Raw genomic sequence first — 7755 nt, 5'->3', positions numbered from 1 at the left:
GAAAATCCCATGGACACAGGAGCCTGGTAGGCTATACAGTCTATGGGGTCTCAAAGAGTTGGCCACGACTGAGTGACTTCACTTCATATAGTTACCTCATACAGCTCCATGTATAAAAGCAGGAAAGCCTGTTACATGTTTGGCCCTGATCTTCTAGAAAAGCCAAGTTATTTCTGGAAAATAGTTGTCATGCTGCTGCTGCTGCTGCTGCTAATTCGCTTCAGTTGTGTCCGACTCTGTGTGACCCCATAGATGGCAGCCCACCAGGCCCCCCTGTCCCTGAGATTCTCCAGGCAAGAATACTGGAGTGGGTTGCCATTTCCTTCTCCAATGCATGAAAGAGAAAAGTGAAGTCGCTCAGTTGTGTCTGACTGTTAGTGACCCCATGGACTGCAGCCTACGAGGCTCCTCTGTCCATGGGATTTTCCAGGCAAGAGTACTGGAGTGGGGTGCCATACATGATAAAATAATAATAATAACACTTTATGTGGGAGAGGTATGAGACGGTTTACCTGTGAACCTGATTTAGTGCACTTAGGATGCCAGGTTATTTGAATGGCATCACTGACTCGATGGACATAAGTTTTAGCAAGCTCCAGGAGTTGGTGATGGACAGGGAAGCCTGGTGTGCTGCAGTCCATGGGGTCACAGAGTCAGACACCTCTGAGTGACTGAACTGAACTGATAGGATGCCAGGATCTTGACAGTAATAGCATGGTGGGGTTGACCTGGTCCTTGTTAATATGAAAAGGTTCTTTACTATGGGAACTAATGATTAAAACAAAAGAATTTTCTGATTATGCCTGAATTCACCCCTCAGAATGAAAATAGATGTTCTTGGCATGGTTGCTTGCTTAAGCCTAGGCCAGGCAAGCCTGGGCACAGCTACCAGACGGATGGGACCAATGTGCCCTATGCCTTCTATTATCATGAAGGCTTGAGGACCTGAGAAAAGGAATCTGTGTGTGTCCATCCCTGCTGTCTGTGCATTGTTCTATGTTCTCTCACCAAGGTTGCTCTATTGCTTGCTACTAGAGAGGGGATCCATAATAGAGGTCATAAGGTTTCAGTGGAACCTTACTTTTTGTTTATATTTGATTTTCCTTTAGCAGTTGGATTTCCGTATATACTGGTTGCTTTTCAAAAAGTTTCCCATAATTCCATGGTATTTCCAAAATTTGAACTTCTTTTTCAATGGGAGTAAACCCAGGAGTTTCCTGTCTCCAGTTTCATCCAAAAGACTCTAGATATTTTTTTTTTACTGAGCACTCTGTTAAAGGATTAGCTTTTCCCTTCAGACTTGGCGAGATGATTTTCTTTTCACAAATTATTTCATTAAAACTTTGATGAAAAAATGATCCTTTAATGTTAGAAAAGCATTTTTATAGCTCCTTTGAAAGGTCCCCAATTAAACAAATTTGTATGCTTTCCCAGGCTTTGCACACACTTTATTTATTGTAGTACATGTTGAGAAAGCACATGGAATTTGGAGTTAGTTAGACTAATTTTGGCTTGAATACTCTCTATTTTTATTAGCTTTGCCATTTTTACTAGCTGTGTGGCCTTGGTCAAGTCACTGAACTGTTCTGAGTCCTAGCTGCAAAATTATTTTCCTGACATCCATCTTGCAGGGTTATTATGAAAAGGTAAGTAATATATGTAAAGTATTAATGCAATGCTTGGTATTGAAAAGAAGCCGAGTAAGCTCTATTGTTATTCATTTAGACATCAGATCCTACTCCACATAGTGCTATAGATTTTTTTTTCCAGTTTACACTGTCATATTCCAAATAAATATTATTTGTTGTGAGTTTGAAGCCTCACATTTCTTGTTCCTCCTTTCCACCCTTTATTTCTTGTTCCTTTACTTCTTTTTCCCCTTTCTCTTTCCTTTTTTAAAAATCTCCCATTTTCTCCTGTCTCATTCTAGGTATAAAAATTCTGTTAATTTTACCCCAGTGATTTAGCATTTTTCTTATCACAGCACCCCTATGGTGATTACAGACTAGGACTCAATAACTGGATTTCGAATCTGAAGAATGTCAAATCATCCTTTGATTTCATTCAGCTGTAATTGTCAGTTTACATTTGATGACTTCATGATGTAGGGGTTAAGCTGGGTGAAACCCAGGTGTGGGTTTTTTCCTGGTATTGATACTAGGCTGTTGATGGGAGGATCAGATCCTGAGCCTTTAGCACTCTCCTGCTTCTTGTTTCTTTGCCTTGGGGGTTGGGAAAGCAACAGGCAAGTCAAGGCAATGGATGGAGCAGGGTAGGTGTAGAGAGCATGAGCCCAGGCTCTGCGGAGTCCTGTTGCTAGGCAACAGCATGCAGGGAGCAGACACATCCATATGCCTGCTAGCATCCTGTTGTCCTAGCAACAGAACATTTGGGTGGAGAATGGAGAAAGAGGAAATCTGGGTTCAAATTACTTAAAGTTCCCCAGATCCTAGAATACTCCCAGGCCTGAACCCCACGCGTTCATTGTCTTAATTTTCCCTCATTCACTGAAGCTGAGGGTTCCGTGTTTTTTCCTTAACTTCATCATCCAGCATTTGTAAGAGGTCTTTCCTCAGAGTCGCACATTACCCAAGTCACGTGGCAGCTCATTAGAGCCTATCCACCTCCAGGCTCTCTGGTGATCTGCACGGCAGGGCCTATTCTACGGAATTTTAAAAGGATCCCTTGCTCTAAGTGCAGCCCTGTGGGAAAGAAATTAAATGCTCACTTGTATGGAAATTTAAGGTCTAGTTGTTTGGTAGGTGTAATGTTGCTAAGTCATTACCTTTAGATCTAAGGCTGTCACTGTGAACTTAGTTACAAAGGACATAGGACAGGATGCCTTCTTTCTCTTTCCAAGCTCTGTGGTGTTCAGGAGCCATGAATCACACTTGACCATATTCCTGAAGCCTTGGGGTCATGCCTTCTTCATCCTAAATTCTCCATTTCTAGGTGCTCCATCCCTACTCTGGGGCCTGGCACGTGGTAGATGGGTTTATTAAATGGATGACCTGGGGACATGCACAATGTGATCCTGAAAGTTCCGTGCAGTGTATAAATTGGTTAGTGAGTGTTCTTGCATGCCTGGCTCTAATCCTGTGTCCTTTGGTTCCGGAGACCACTTCCTGCCTCTAGGTTGGCGGCTACATTCTTATTGTGTTCTCTCAAAACTTACGCCTTGTATTGAAGATCTGTCATGCCCAATTTCTTATGGTTAAGACCTTAGTTTTTCCTGTCTGCCCCAGAGAACTTGTACACCAGCCCTACAGCTGAGGTTCTGCCTCCAGCTTTCAGATCTTCCTGATACTGCCAGTTGGTTCTTCTTCATTCTGCCTTAGGACTGCCACCTCTGTCCCACTGTTTTATTTGAACTTGCAGGGCTCTGAGACAATTTACTTGTCCCCACTCTTACCTATTGTCTGTTATTGCTTCTTCTGTGGCTACTTGACACTCCCCTGCGGAAGTACTTAATTGTAGACTTTTCTCCATTGTAGTTAGTCCTGCTATTTGGGGTGTATCTGGAGAGACTATTTCTAGTCATTTTGTTTTATGTTATGATAACAACTTTGACCTCCTACCCACAAACCCCCACTTTACTTCCATTGTCCTACATAGGAGATCATAAAATCACTATGAAAACAAAACAAGATTTGTCTACATGATGAGCTAGCTGAGTACTTTCTTTACTGCTTTCTGCTATTATTTAATTTTTCATAGTAAGTATATATGCCATTAGATGTAGGAAAAAACCCAATGTTTAAAAAAAATCCTATTCAATGTCTAGCACAGGATTAAGCACATAGTATTCAAATAAGATATGCTTTCTGAATTAAATTGAATGTAGATTTTAATATTTACCAATGAGATTGAGATAGAACTTTCTTTTGCTAAACCTTTGAATTTCTTCCAGTGTGGAAGTTGCCAGCATATGGCTCAGGATATCAATAAAATGATTAGGATCCAAAATAGCAGAGAAGAGACTAGTTCTCTTTAAATGGTACATTTTCTTTATACCAGCTTTACATTTGGGTTCTATATGCCCTGAATTGGTGCACATTTTCCCATATTTGTAATGGAAACTACCGATATTCTAGTCCAAACATGCCTGAGTGATTCTCTCAAATAGCCATAATGGGACCCCTGCCACAGATATCTGGATGTGAGCATAAGACGATGTGTCTGGAGTTAGTAATCCTGGCAGGCTGGAAAGTCAATGGCCCATTCAAGGGAAATCTTCCTTTAGAATAATTTGAAAGTTGTATAAACCATATCAAATCAATCTAAACAATAAATATCTTCTGAGTTAACACGTGTGTATTTGTGTGTGTGTGTGTGTGTGTGTGTGTGTGTGTGTGTGTGTGTGTGTTCAATTCAGAGTTAGAGCAGGGTGGAGACACCGTTACTGCTTTGGCAAGGATTATATTATGGTGCTGTTGACCTGGGGAGGAACAGAGGGAGAGAATTTTTCCTATCATAACCTTGTGTTAACGTTAAAGCCCCTTCTGGAGGACTCTATTTTGCAGAAGAGTGCTTGGAAGAAGTAAGTAGAGCTGATCTATTGATATATAGCAAGACTCTTTCATTCAGTGCTGCTAATATACATACAAAGCTGGTATCTCCAAAGAATTTGACCAGTGTAGCTGGAATCTGCCCTGTTTTGAAAGGTCTATTCTGCCATTCAGGGGAAGGTGTGTGGCTCAAGTTCACATTTTCTGTCTACATATCACCACCACATTTTCACTGAAGAAAGTGCCCTACACAACCCCAAGTTCTTGCCTGTTGAATGATGAAGAAGATTCAAGCTTATGACTATCATTAAAATTTCACTTCTGTCACTGAAATACAATTTAAAAAAACATTTCCATCATTCTTATCATCAACAGTTATAAAGCAAACAAAGATGTCTCTTTTTCTGTTTCTCAGGAAATTAAGACTCCTCAGAGTTATGAGGAGGAATCAGAGATAAAGGCCAGGGAACTCTCGGAGTCCTCTAAGTTGATGAGAACCACATTCCATCTCCCTGGCTGGGAGCATATTGTAGCTTTGCAGCCTAGCAGTAGGATGAAGTGTTGCTCTGGAAGATCCTGCCTTCCTCCCCACATCCTGCTCTATAGGGCTCGGGGTGTGCAGACAAGGCTCTGCAATGCTCACCTTCAAAACAGCTCTCTAGGAAGCACTTGGTGGGGTATACTGTTGGACTTTGTGATTTGAAGATCCTAGCAGATTCCTATGTCCTCAAGACTCAAATTGTATAGGTGATTTCATGTGATACTCTTATTACGATGCATGTATGATATGGAACAGCTGCTGCTATGGGATCATCCACGAAATGTGACCCTATCCCCTTGGAAATGCCTCCCTGTACCTTGGGGATAAGCTTGACTTGCTCTCTGTGCAGCTCCTGGAAAATGTCACCACCTTGCTCCTTGTCACAGTCTGACTGTGGCTGTAGTACATGCTGGAGATCACTGTCCATCTTGCAGTGACTGTCTCCTGATTCTTGTATGAAAAAGTCTCCAGTTCATTCATCACTCATCAATCATTTCCCTCAGTGACTCATCTTCTGAAAGTTTCATTCCTTAGTCCCTTTTCTGAGGCTGGTAAATAGCATGTCATTCCAGCAAAAGGCAGAGGGGGCGGCAGCCCATCTGGACCCTCAAGTTTGATTTCATATTTATGAAACAGCTTAAATGTCAGTTTGAGTGAAAAATGACACCTTCTCCAGCTTCTCACATTAGTGACTGTGGCTGCCACTGAGTGTTTCTTGCTTTCTCTTTTTAAAAGCAGCTCATGGCTTCCTTACTTGGTTTACTTGGTTGTGCTAGGGTAGGGATGGAAAAGGGATGGGTGGATGTGTAGATGGGTGGATGGATGGCTGAGATCACAATTAGGTATTACCACCAGAGAGGAGAATAGAAGTTGGGGAAAACAAAACAGAGACCAAATAAAAGAAATACTCTGATTGGTTTTGTTGGGAGTTTGATTAATGGTGAGGATATTGAGATAGTCTTGTGAAATGTGATATAGAAATTTGGAAAATAAGGATCTTGAGAAATGTCATTGTAATTCTACTACATTAATATTTGTATTGATAACCTGGACATATCTCTCCCAGTTTATTTTTTCAATGTGCATGTAGTTTCCTAAAGTTCAAGACAAAAATGTACATTTAAGGAATCTGGGAACCCAGAATTTAGGACTTTAGAAAAATTGTATCTTGGGCTAAAGGAGGGGTGAGATAAAGGCAATTGAGCTCACAAGTGAATGCCTTCAGGGTAGTCTCCTGGGAGTTTAAGATGCTCTCATTAATGAGGGATTTTCCTCTTGCTGGAAGGCTAGGGAATTTGTGCAGCATTGCAATCAACCTTGTGATGATGCATATAGATTTGGTAGTCAAAGTGTAAATCTGGACCTGCTCCTGCCTGGGTCGTCTATGTTCCCCGGAAGCACTGACAGAATGGAGCGGGGGAGCGCTGCTGGAGCCTCAACAGGTTTTGAGTTTTGTCATGATAAATGAACTACCTTTCTTCAAACACTGAGCGGGGTGGTGGGGGGAAGGCTCACGTACAAGCATCTTGAGAGACAGAAAAAGGGTCAGCTGACTTAATGAGAAGTGTTAAAAGAACATTCTAGTAGAAGGCAGAAGAGAGCTGCAAAGCAAGCTAAGGAGCAAATGGAGAACAGTGGTATCAGTAAGTCTGGCAGGAGTGATGTAGTCATAGAAGGGATTAAGTTCTGGCAGAGGTCAAGGTGAGAGCAGTCCGCACCCTGGGGAATGGCCTCAGGCAGTCCAGAGACAGGACTTCTAAGAGGGAAGAGAGTGAGTGAAATCACTCAGTCGTGTCCCATTGATTGCCATTTCCTTCTCCAGGGGATCTTTCCAACCCAGCGATCGAACCCGGGTCTCCCTCATTGTAGACAGACGCTTTACCATCTGAGCCACGAGGGAAGTCCTCTAAGAGGGAAATCCCTTCCCAAGAGACTGCCTGGTTGGTCCTTAGAGGTCCCTTCCAGCAGACTTGCTAAAATCCATTGTATGAGTCAGAGCCTTGCTAGGAAGAGTGCCTGGGGGCACCAGCAGATCCTGGGAGAGATGCTGAGTCACAGATGATTGGTGGGACAGTGGGAAGCCTTGGTCTTCAGTCTGATTTTTTCCCAAGCACAAGCCTTTGGGTGGGAGCAAAGTGAAATGCTTCACCAGGTTTATGACACAGAAGTTTGCCTTCTCTAGAAGGTCGCCACTGCCCTGCTACTTTGCCAACAAAGGTCTGTCTAGTCAAGGCTATGGTTTTTCCCGTAGTCATGCATGGATGTGAGTTGGGCTATAAAGAAAGCTGAGCACTGAACAATGGATGCTTTTGAACTATGGCTGTTGGAGAAGCCTCTTGAGAGTCCGTTGGACCGCAAGGAGATCCAACCAGTTCTTCCTAAAGGAAATCAATCCTGAACATTCATTGGAAGGACTGATGTTGAAGCTGAAACTCCAATACTTTGGTCACCTGATGCGAAGACCTGACTCATTTGAAAAGACCCTGATGATGGGAAAGATGGAAGGCAGGAGGAGAAGGGGATAACAGAGGATGAGATGGTTGGATGGCATCACTGACTCAATGGACATGAGTTTGAGTAAACTCTGGGAGTTGTTGATGGACAGGGAAGCATGGCGTGCTGCAGTCCATGGGGTCGCAAAGAGTCGGACATGACTGAGCAACTAACTGAACTGCCCTGCTCTGATGGGGTAAGTGGGAAGCAGGG

This window comes from Capra hircus, chromosome 1 (assembly GCF_001704415.2).
Source record: "Capra hircus breed San Clemente chromosome 1, ASM170441v1, whole genome shotgun sequence".
NCBI classification, from domain to species: Eukaryota; Metazoa; Chordata; class Mammalia; order Artiodactyla; family Bovidae; genus Capra; species Capra hircus.
The sequence above is the reverse complement of the archived record's forward strand: the minus strand, read 5'-3'. Positions refer to the sequence as shown.